The sequence below is a fragment of the Carassius auratus genome, unplaced genomic scaffold (genome assembly GCF_003368295.1).
Source record: "Carassius auratus strain Wakin unplaced genomic scaffold, ASM336829v1 scaf_tig00022903, whole genome shotgun sequence".
Taxonomy (NCBI): Eukaryota; Metazoa; Chordata; class Actinopteri; order Cypriniformes; family Cyprinidae; genus Carassius; species Carassius auratus.
In genome coordinates this window covers 13,168-25,611 of record NW_020525223.1, presented here as the reverse complement: position 1 = coordinate 25,611, position 12,444 = coordinate 13,168, and the positions used below count along the sequence as shown (strand labels likewise).

General features: G+C 37.8%; 1 pseudogene; it reads left to right on the top strand.

Moving 5' to 3' along the window:
• Nucleotides 1–7,611, top strand: part of LOC113077606 (lysM and putative peptidoglycan-binding domain-containing protein 1-like) — a 37,610-nt pseudogene extending 29,999 nt beyond the window's left edge.
• Nucleotides 7,612–12,444: the final 4,833 nt, after the last annotated feature.

Sequence of the window (12,444 nt, the reverse complement as noted above, 5' to 3'; positions counted from 1 at the left end):
GAACTAGTCAACTGTTTGATTTGTAGTTTAACTGGCAACTCAAGGCTTTCTGGCTTACTCTCAACCTCCTTATGTGAGACAGAACGAGTAACAGCACAAACTGGAAATACCTCCGGAGACACAAAGCTGCAATCTGGAGATACCTTTGTAGGGGGCACTGAATCTTGCTTTTTAAAGATGTTTATTTTGCCATCTGCCCACACCTTACTACCTGCCAAGTCATTCCCCAAAATCATATGGACTCCCTCTACTGGCAACTGGGGTCTAACCCCAACAGCTACATCACCCTCTACCAAACCACACTTCAGGGTAACATCATGTAAAGGAGAAGAGAATGGAACTAAACCCATGCCACATACCATTATACAACTGCCAGAATCAGACTCCTTACAGAACGGCAAAACAGATTCCAAAATAAAAGAATCTAAAGCCCCAGTGTCTCTTAAGATCTTAATTGGAACCTCTTGGTTGCCATCTACCAGGGACACTACACCATCTGAAATAAAAGCTGAAAAGTCACATTGGGAAGACTCTGAACCAAACTCAACTATTGGCTGAAAAAGCTCACCATGGTGATCAGAGGCTGTAACAGGCACTGCCAACAGAGCAGATTTAAACTGACCTAACTTTGATTTAAGTAGAGGACAATCTTTCTTCCAATGTCCTTCAACTAAACAATAGCGACAGGTATTAACATTAACTGGTGCTTTAGGGCCCCCAGAACCAAACTTCTGAGGCCTTTGGAACGAAGCTCCAGAAAAAGATGATCTATTCCTAGGAGTAAAGTTATTTTTATAAAGCACGTCACTGTTTGACTCAAAATGACTCTTATGCGTTAGCCTGTACTCATCTGCAAGGACTGCTGCATCACTTGGAGACTTAACCTTACGTTCATTAATGTATATTGCTTCCGCAATACGCTCAAATAAAGTAAAATATGTATCTGGATCTGACTCATCAAATTTAGGCAACAAACGAAGATTCTGTGAAACATCAAACTGTGGTACTTCTGGTCTATTGGCATTTCGCAATCGCGCTATTTCTAACTGCATTTGCAACAACTCCCTCTGCTGTTCAAAAGTTAGTGAAGGGCTAGATTGAAAACTCGCACCCTCACTACTAATAGACTGACCCCCAAGAACACCTACTTCCCTCAGACCCTGCTTTAATCTCTCTTTAACGGTCTCCTTAAGTTTTTTTATCAGCAATCTCAATCTGATAATGGTCAGCAATTTCAAGTAACTGTTCCTTAGTACACATCTCTAAACCGATCTAAAAGATCAGTTTTGTAATTTAATATTTTTTGATTATTTTAAAATTAGAGCATATGAAAGGCACATAAGTAAATAGCATCATTTTAGACCTGCTTAAAAAATGTAAGTTAATATTCTGCATTGACTTATTCAATGAAGTTTTGCGTATACCTGTGAGATTAACAGGGGAAATCTGTAGATTTTTTATGCTTAGTTAAATGGATCACAGTTTTCTTTACAACAAAGATTGTTAAATACTTTGGGAAATCTATTACAGTTGTACTGGAACATAGCATTCTTTAGTTTGCGTTCAGGGTGTTAGGCCCCCTAAAACTGAATGAATGTACAATGTACAAGCTCTAACTTCAGTTGCTTTACTGGTATTTCTCAAACTAAAGATCAAAGATCATCACAGACTTTTAGAACATGTAGTTTAGGAAACAAAACTCTCAGTGAAATCAGATTTGATGAAAGAAGTTTTTGACTAAATGAATATTAGATCTAACTAGAATTAAAAGTTAGTGAACTAACTTTGATGTTGGCTTGGCCATCTTGGCCATGGAGCAAAAGAGCCAAAGTACTTGTGTGCCCAACATTGAGTTGCCCCGCTGCAAAATTAATACACATAATAATGCCATAAAAAAATACACCTGCAACAGTCTTTTTCCATGCTCCCTTGCTGTTTTCTTTTTTTAAATAAAAAGCCTGGGCTATGATAACAGCTATGACAGGGTTGTCTAGCTGGATGTGAAATAAGTCATGCCTATTTTTCTCGTGTATGTATTTCACAGTCCTGCCACCGTTGCGTTGTGGGCAACGACACACAAGATTACTGAAACAATGCATTTTAAATCAAGGAGATCATAAGGGGTCCAAGCACAATGGTTTGTATAGATGATGCAGTTACACACTGTTTAAAATTGTTTAATTTGTACTGTATGTTCATTCTATTTATTTATTTGTGCTATTTACATAATGTTTACTTTTTTTAAGTTTGTTTTTGTTAATGTAAAATAGCACTGCATAGTCTTCACTGTAAAATAAAATACACAATCAAACCAAAATGTATTCAGACACCTTCAACATTTCTCACATAATCACAGTTTATTTGCTGTAGTTTAGAAACTGGTAATAATATATGACAATAACTCAGAACAAATTCATTTTGATAATTTCGGATAACTTTGATAAAAAGATATGTAATGGAATCAACCAAAACTTCAGACTGTCAGTATGACAATATTTACACAACTATCAATACTTTGTTGAACAGTTACCAAGCAAGAAATGCTTCATTTGGTTCAGTCTGTGGTGTGAAAAGGTTGCATTAACAATTAAAGAAAGAAACACTTAAGCAAAACATGGGCAGGTCCTTAATTATTATTTTTTTAAATCAATTTCACTGGTAGCCTACTGTATGAAGAATTAGTGGGTATAATATTTCACAGATCACTATTTTGCCATACTCACTTACATAAATGAACTAGTGGCCTGCACCCACTAGTAAAACAATTCTATCTTATTTTTGGATTGACTTTGGATAAATTCTTGTACTACAAGGTAATTCAGTCAAGAGCAGTGAGTGATTTACTTTCATTTTCATACATTAAAGACTCTCACAGCAGAGCTAGTAAATTAGGCGCGGTCCCTTTAAGAGACAAACGCATCCATTATGATCATACACATCCGATGTTTTTTTTTTTGCAAATCTTTACTTTCACTTAAGACATAACCACATACTTATTCGAACACACTTTCCAACACGGGTATTTCGACATATTTTGTATGTATTTGTTGTCGGTACAAAAGCAAGAAGACTTTGAGACGCGTCTCTGCTTGCTCCCTGAACAACACCGCGCTGCTGAATTGAGCTCTTTTGCTTTTCGCTCTTTTTTCTGTTTATTTAAACTGCGATTTGAATTTGTTCGTTCAGGTCCATGAGGAAGTGAACGTCCTGAACGACAGCTCTGTTCAGTGTTGCTGTCCCTGTCCGCGATACGCGCGGCTCTCTCTCGTGCATACGCGCCATCAGCTGCTCATCAGTTCAGTTTCCCGCAGCGCGGGGCTGAAGCCAACTTGATGTGTTGAATGCTCGGAGCACGTTATAAAACGTATTCTTAAAATACACATTTCTGTTTTAATAAATGGTCATATTAAATCATAGCATAACACATAAGTAGGTACAAAAATAATCAGTGATGCATGCGACCCTTTTGGTCTCAGTGTAGCTCCCTGCTTTACCATGTTATGCAACGCTGAGCAATTGCTGCGACGTTAAGCCTGACAGAGAAATCTCACAAGCACATATAAACACTCATTTTCATATGTGTAATATATTCTTCTAATTGTTTTGTGCCGTTTCGCTGCAGTGTTTTAATGTGAAAGGCTGTAAATGTGTACTTCAAGTGTTCAGACATCGCGAGCTCATCTGTGACGTTCAGCATGATGATTCAGTTAGAAACCAGCTAAGACCAGCGTGACAGTGGCCAAAACTACTTTAAAACCATATAATATATTATTCTAATTGTTTTGTGCCGTTTCGCTGCAGTGTTTTAATGCGAAAGGCTGTAAATTCTCTGTGGACTTCAAGTGTTCAGAGAAATACATCGCCAGCTCGCGAGCAGTTGGCTGCCGCGAATATATAATGTTATTACTTTAAACAGTTCAGAAACATCTGAATTTAGCTCTTGGTGTGTTCTAACGTGTGGATTGCATGTAATCGCTTTTTAAAAGGTCTTAAATAAGAATGAATTCGCTAGTTCTCGGCTCCGTGTAGACAGCCTGGGCTGAGCAGCAGTATTTTTAACCAGTTTAAAAGTGAAACGAAACCGCCCCTAAATGTCATTGCAACTGTAGGGGCGCAATTTTTTTATTTTTTTTTTACATTTAAAAATTAATAAAAAAAAAACTTTAAGTCTGATCACTCTGAAAAGATATAGCACACACCACCCCTCTATCCCGCAGGTGTCTGCCGAGTTTGGGGCTTGTGGCTTTAAAGCCCTAGGAGGAGTAGCGTTTAGAATTTCTGTCTCAGAAGAATAATAATAATAAAAATAAAAATAAGTTTAAATAGCATAACAGTATGTTGGCTTGTTGCCAAGCCAACATAACTAGTCACATTAATCAATTTCACTGTATGGATTGGTTGCCAGTCGGGTATATTTGAGTTTAGTCTACCAAGTTCAACCAATGATTTTCATTACTACGAAGATGGATACATTTTTACCAGGGTTCATTACCAGCTTTTTTGGGTAGGTTATATTTTTTTGATCACTGATCTCAAACAGAGGCTGGGCCAATCAGCTGTGAGCAGAGTGATGAATCTTTGATACACTGAAGTCATTTGCCCTCTATCTCTCCCTCCAACCTAAAGAACGCTTCACAGGAAAAGGCTTTCATAAATCCACATAATCGGCTTTCCATAATAATTATTTGAGAGATTTAGATTTTCAGGAGAGAGGGTCTCATGCTTTGTCAGCAGTTTCACATTAAAAACAAATGATTGGTTTGTATATCTTTGCAAGTGCTATCTTTGCAAAAAATACATTCTGCAGGTCTGATTGTAAGGTGCAGAACATTAGTAATGATTTTTTTCAGTGAATTTTTTTGTAAGTTAAAGGGATAAATCAGTGGGTGGCGACTTAGAATCACTGAATAGAATCATTGAATGATTCACTCAACCATTTGTATGTTGAATGAATCAACATACATCATAATTCAGCACACATATATATATATATATATATATATATATATATATATATATATATATATATATATATATAAACACTGATTCATTTTTTCCAGCATAAATTAGTGTATTGAATGAATTAGTACAATTTATGACAGACTAATAGAGATTGAATCATTGAATAATTAACTCAACCAATTTGTTCACAAGTCCACATGATCACAATCATTTAAGAAATACTCCTACTATCTGTTGCTTAGAGATTTTGTGGAAATCTTTTCTGTTGGTGGGGGAAAAATAGTAGCTGGGAACATTGCGTACAGTATGTAAGTTGTTGAATATTAACTTATCTATTGAAATGTTTGCAAAATCACATTCTCAATTCTGATATTGTATGGTCAAAACACAACTGTGCTTATTTATAAAAAAATGTAATCTCTTGCTTGTGGGACATTGGATAAACATACAAATGTAATGTAAATTTGTATATCTAGTACAATAGTTTAATATAATTTCTCATGAATAATTATTAATATTAAAATAATTTAGCTTAATCCCTCTTCAATTTAACTGCAATGCATTATAGTGCCGCAGTGACCCATTTTCGTTAGCCAAACTAGAAGGTATCGTTGTTTCCTTGTTTCCTTATCAAAAGGATAGTAGGATTTTTTCCTTGGCTTTTTGATAATTGCAGAAAACTGACCAACAAAAGTTTGTGTTGTTACATGCTTTGAGCATCAGGATAATCTTCATAATTGAACACTATTATATTCCGGCTCTAGAGAGGTCGTGGGTTTGAGTCTTGGTAACGGCAGGGATTGTTTGTAGGGGAGTGAATGAACAGTGCTCTATTCCACCCTCAATATGACTGAGGTGAGACCCTTGATTAAGGCACTGAACCCCCAACTGCGTCACATCACTTTCACATTTTCACTTTAACAAAAGCTATTTAACCAACCATAAATCTTTTGACAACTTATGACAACATCCTCTGAAAGTATGGGCCATAGTACTTTGCAAGAGCATGACTATAAACACAATGAGGCTGTATGATTGGGCTACTGAGTATATGAGTTTTTTAGTTTGTAAGGTGTGATGATGACTGTGAATGTGTGACCCAAGATAGTTTCTGGGCCTTTCCCTCACACAGAAACCTGTGTGTCCTCAGCTTAACCAAAAGCCACCACTACAGTGTTGGCTAGCACCTCCCTTTGGGCCTGCTATACAGCAGATCTCACAACTTTGAGCCATAGGCAGGAACACAATAAGATTAAGAAGAGCAAAGAAAGAAATACAGACAAAGACAGACAGAAGGAGAGAGAAGGGGAAGCAATCAGTGCATGAATATTCCATTTACTGCACTGGAGCACCATAGCCGTACCTTTATAACTTCAGCCACCTGATCTGGAAATGAAATTACTACAGCCAATGCTCTTTTCTTCAATTTCTCACTCTTCCCTTTACTGTCCTTCGGCTTTTCTAGGCTGACACTAATCCAATTTCAGCCCTGCTGGGGCCACAGCTTGCTACGTTATGTATACTGATGCCTTTTCAGATACATACACAAACACACACACAAACTCACACACAGTATCGGTTGCTCGTATGCAACTTTGTGTTATATGGATACAACAGCTGTTCTGTAATTGCATTAGTGAAGTTCATTTGGCCGCAGCTGTTGCGGACTGGATGAGCAAGGTGGGCTTAATAAATATGCCAATACCAGCACATCTGTCTTTAAAGGAAAATGCCACAGTTTTTCAATATTCCCTTATGTTCTTACTTTAACTTAGATGAGTTGATACGTAGGGCTACCTCTACTGTCTCAGAGCGTGCACTCAAACACTGTAGCGCACGGCACCACTATGCTAGCATTTAGTTTAGCACCATTCATTCCTTAGGATCCAAACAGGGATGAATTTAGAAGCTACCAAACGCTTCCATGTTTCCCTATTTAAAGACGGTTACATGATTAGTTACATGAGTAAGTTTATTGACACAAAATAAACAGTGGCGGAAAAAAATTATAACTATAATGTATGCAGCACTTCGATCTTGGCGCAGTAATATCACCACTCCTGACCCCCCCCCCCCCCCTTACTTCTGTCAATAAATCCAACGTGAGGAGCATCTTTAAATAGGGAAAACATGAACGTGTTTGGTGGCTTCTAAATTCATCCCTGTTTGGATCCCAAGGAATTAATGGTGCTAGGCTAAACATTAGAATAGTGGCGCCATGTGCTTCAGCAATTGAGTGCACGCTCTGAGATGCTCTGAGACGGTAGAGGTACGTATCAAATCGTCTAAGTTGATGGAAGAACGTAGCAGAATATGGAAAAAATGGTGGCGTTTTCCTTGTATGCATGTGGACACAGAGGCACTCACATATTCAACACAGCATTAAAACAGTGAGTCAAGAAAAAGATCTTCAGAATTTAAAATGGTCAAATCAAGCGTATTGCATTAATTGTAGAATACAGTATTTAAACACAGTAGTCATTTTTATATTCTTTGTATTTTGGCAAATATATCAGTCAAGTAGAATGTCATCTTTTGTCTTTTAGGTAATAGGCACACAAGAAAGCTCCTGTCTAATTGGTCAATTTCTGCTTATATGGTCTCTGAAATGAATGAGTGCACCTCAGAATTCCTCTGTCAGATCATCAGGTAAAGCTATTGAATATGTTTGCCATGTAGCTATAAAATGCAACCTGTCTGAAATGCCCTTGACCAGGCTTGGTAAATGGGAAAGAGGTGAAATCCTTTCCCCCTCAAAAACAGCTCTTTAAATCCATTGCTCTGAGGAGCAATCATTGTGTCCCTATTATTCCTGCTGCTGTCACCAACAACAGATAGTGTATCTGAGAGTGTGTGTGCGCTCGTGTGCTGAGTAATGGTAGGTGGAGGAAGGTCAGCCAGTCCTTGCAGAGCGACTCCAGGGAGTGTGAACAGGGATTATCTGCACATGCAAATCACAGGCTAAAACAAAGGTCAGATTCAAATCACAGCAGCAAGAGACTCAAATCAGAGCTGCTGGAAATGCATTTGGGTGTGTTTCTATTACACAGCATCTTATAAGGAATAGTCCACATTCAGTAAAAGTATTGACAGCATTTGTTAAATAATGCTGATTTTATTTTCAAAGTGTGTATATATTGTTTTGGATATGGATATTGATATTGCTATTTACCTGTTTCAATTATATTTTATTTGCTAGTTTTTAGGTTAAAACCATATATGCCTTGATATAACGATGCTTGCACTTACAAAATTTCCCTTATTAGAATGAATAAGCAACAGCTGTGATATTAGCAGTAGCCCATCACTGCAGAATACAAGATCCAGGGGGTGGGATCCACATCTAGGGGGTGGAGACTGGTAAATAAAGGGGTGGGGAGTGGTAGGTTTAGGGGTTGAGATGGGTGGGTTTAGAGATTGGGGGGTGGAGATGGGTGGTTTAGGTATATGTAAGGTAGGAGGAGTTGGATCTGGATCCAACCACGCCCCCTGGATCTTGGACCATCTCGAACATAGGCTTATGAGTTTGAAGCTATGTAATCAACCACAAAGGTTAACAAGAGGGTACGCAGGGGTGAAGAGACCAAGTTTCAACATCAAGCGGAGGTAAACAAGATGAAGAGTACCATGAAGAGAAGAAGAGTGCTAGACGCAGATAGCAACGTAAGCAACAGAGGAAGGACATCCATCATGAGTCACAGTCATTGATATGTAATTGAAATTGCCCAAACAGTATAAAAGGTCTGAGTAGTAAGATTCTCTTGAGATGCTGTCTGCATTAAGCATGAAAGACACCTGATACCCAAAAAAGGGGCTTGTGGGTTAGCTTAGCTTAGAAGAGAGACCCCCAACATGACTGTAAAGCGCTTTGGGTATACAACAATACAGGATTAACAGGATTTTTTTATGACTAAATAATACCATAAACTCTAAAATTCATAAAATTCATGATAATTCATGTAAGTGCTTTAATTCAATTATAAGCATTTCTGCTTTTTAACTCTTCAAAACTGACCCCAGTGACTTACATTGTAATACCATAACCTTTCGCTGTTTAAAAAAAAAAATGAGGCAACCAGTCAGGATTATTTTTTAAACTAATCAATTATTGTCCCACACTTGCTGTGGACTGAGCGAACTTGTATTGAACACAGAATATTCCTTCAATGAAGAGCTTGACAGTTGTGAGAAATGTCACTATGTTGCTTAAACGTGCATGTTACATGGTAAAATTGTGTTTGTAAAAGCTAGTTAACACTGCATTAAACACAACAAAGAAAGCAATAAGCCAAATATAGTGTTATACAAAACACTGGCCATTACTTCTGTTTCTATTTGTTACAGAATGGCCGTGCGAGAAATTCATCAACAGCTAATTAGCTGCTGTTAAAGCTTTTGAGATTTTAGCAGTGGCAGCGCTAAGTGTTAGCTGCTCTTTTGAACCTTTAGAAAGAAAAACTGTGAATTCAAGTTTACCTCCCGTAAATCTGTATAGGTTAGAGCACCCTAATCTTTTTTTATATAAATGTATAAATTTAGCTCTGCAATAAAAAGCTGAGTTTGACACCGAACTCCTGAGATGAAATGCTCACTTGTGTCTGTGTGTGTCAGTGTGCAAGAGTGTGGGATTGCTTACTTCGGAAATGAAGGGCTCCCAAGAGTGTTTGCTTAGGTAGACTTTTATAGTGTAACAGAAATAAATGGGCTGTGCTGTCATCTTTTACCCCTCAGGTGCAGACAGGAGAGAGAGAGAGAGTATAGGAATTGTCCCCTGCTAAGCTGCAACTGCTTCAGCAATACAAATGTAAACTGCAAGTGTGAGTGAGAAAGATTTTAACTTTCAACACTTGTCTAGTGTACATCAAAGAATCCGCTGTAGTTATCCAGACTAGTTTATTATTCTGTTTTCCAAGAGCTTGGAAACTGTGTTTTAATCGGCGGAATGGCCATCAGTGAAATAGAAAATTAATAACATCACAGTGTCTTGCAAAATAGTTTGCAGGCGGTTACGCTCATGAATGTGTGAATTTATTTACATACATTCTGCCCTGTGTCATCATGATCATGTCTGTCTTAATTTGCAGAAAGAGCTCTGACTGGGTTGCTTTGGGACTGTCACTGTGTCTTTTCAAGTTATATTCACTTATCTGTCAAATTGTTGCCACAAGAAGATGAAATAGTTGTTATTAATCTAAATAATGCCTTCCTAGGCACATATATCTATATCTATCTATCTATCTATCTATCTATCTATCTATCTATCTATCTATCTATCTATCTATCTATCTATCTATCTATCTATCTATATATATATGTGTATAAATAAATTAAAAATCCCCTTTTTATAATTGCTTTATTTAAACTTGAAGTTAAAATAACTTAAAATAAATGTATTTTAATATTTAGAATTAGACAGCCTTAACTCACCAGTGAACTTTTCTCAACAATAAAGGCAATATTTTTTTCACAGTTTTTCATTCTCACTAATTCAAGTTTTTATATGTAAAAAAAAATTTTCTGTCTTCAGAAAAAAAATTATGGTGTTTTCATTTTATCTGATAAAGTATAATTTATGAGCTTATTTTCAATTAGCCTGTCTGCAGTTTTTGTTCAGACCCACATAACCCTGTTATAAATTAATATAATTGTTTAAACTTCTGACTCATCCCTTTTCTTAGAAAATCCTGCAGAGTTTAGCTTCAGCCCTCATAAAAACTCACCTGCCTGTATCTAAAACACTGATTGCCTTGTTCAGGGGTGTTTAATAAGGGTTGGAGCTAAACTCTGCAGGATAGTGGCCCTCCAGGACCGGAGTTGCCTATCCCTGTACTAGACCATGGATGTCAAACTCAATTAATGGAGGGCCGGAGTCCTGCAGAGTTTAGTTCCTACCTTGCTCCAACACATAATATGTAGTTTCCAAAAAAAAAAAGTCTGAAGGAGATGATTAGATGGATCATCTGTGTTTAATTAGGGTTGCATCTAAACTCTACAGGGCTCCTATTATTTTTTAAGTTTTTTTGTTAGTGAAACAATAATGTTTCATTTCTTTGTTTTGGATTATGCTTAACCGTTTTAAAAGCTTAAAGCTGTTTGTTTCTGACTCGTCAAGTCAAGACATTTTTTATGTAACAAGATTGTTGAAGCAGCTTCATGGATATAAACAAGAAAAGAACATTAACATTCGTATTAATGTTGCAGAATTAATCAGTCATACTACAGCTTCAGGTTTATTGCTGTAAAGAAACTCTGCAATAACTGCAATTCAATTTGTGATTAAGTAACCAAGTAACTTTCCCTATGATTACCAATGTTTGCTGTTGAATACACAGTGGTGTATTTATTGGTCCCCCTGCTATTAAAAGATTAATAACCAAGTAGAAAAAGCTAAATATTTGCAAGAAGTATCAACAAGAAGTGGGTTGTAAAATGAATGAATGATACATTTATATAGCGCTTTATTGTATATTGTTGTACACCCAAAGCACTTTACAATCACGTGGGTGGTCACTCCTCAACCACCACCAGTGTGCAGCATCCACTTGGATGATTAAACATTTATTTTATAAACTCATATTTTTCTTCTCGCCGATTTGCATCTTCATGGGATTGCTCAATCTGACATTAGGTATTTATGCTGGTCATGTGTGACAAGTCAAGATCAAGTCTTTGGTTCAAGGCATTTATCTCTGGTCTTCTGCCCGCCAACAAAAATCACCAATGTTTGGACACGTATGTCTGCTTTTTCCCCAGAAGCCTGCAATTCTCCAGGGAGGGAGGAACCAGAGGCAGACTGATGAATTCTCCTGCGCCTCCTTTCTGTAGTTTGAGTTCCTACCGTTGCTTCGCCTGCAGGCCTGTGTGATGTAGTGTAGAGGAGCGGGGGCCTGTGAAACGCTGTCTGCTGTGAACTAATGTGCTTGTATTCTTCCTGCAACAATGCCTACCTCTCTCTCTATGTCTCTCTCTCTCTTTCCGCAGCCATTTGCCTCTTCTTCTTCTGTGAGTTTGGCACCCAATAGATCTCCTGTCTTCATTCCCCTGCTCAAAGAAAGCAAGCCAGAGAAAACACATAATGAAGTGGAAAGATAAAGAGCGAGAAGAAGAAAGATAAAGATCAAAGTTGACAACAGAAAAAGAAAAAACACAGCTAGATAAAGGAATCGGAACATTCGAAGGGAGTCGTCAAAGTTGGATCTCTCTTCGTCAGTGCATTTTGGTTGTGTGGTAAATGCTCTGGTCTGCAGCCAAGCACGCTGGGTCAATGATGCTCCTAATCTGGATTCAGGCACACATTACTGCGGTCCTGGAGGAATCTGGACCCCACTCATCATTTGAGAGGCTCTTCTCAGCTGATCTCTCCTCCAGGCAAGGAGCATTAATGCGATGTGGAGGCCTCCCTGCTCACAGCTGGCCTACACTTCACCCTTTGGGCCTTATAATGCACCCGGCGCAATGCGACGCAAAGCGCAGTGCAAGTGT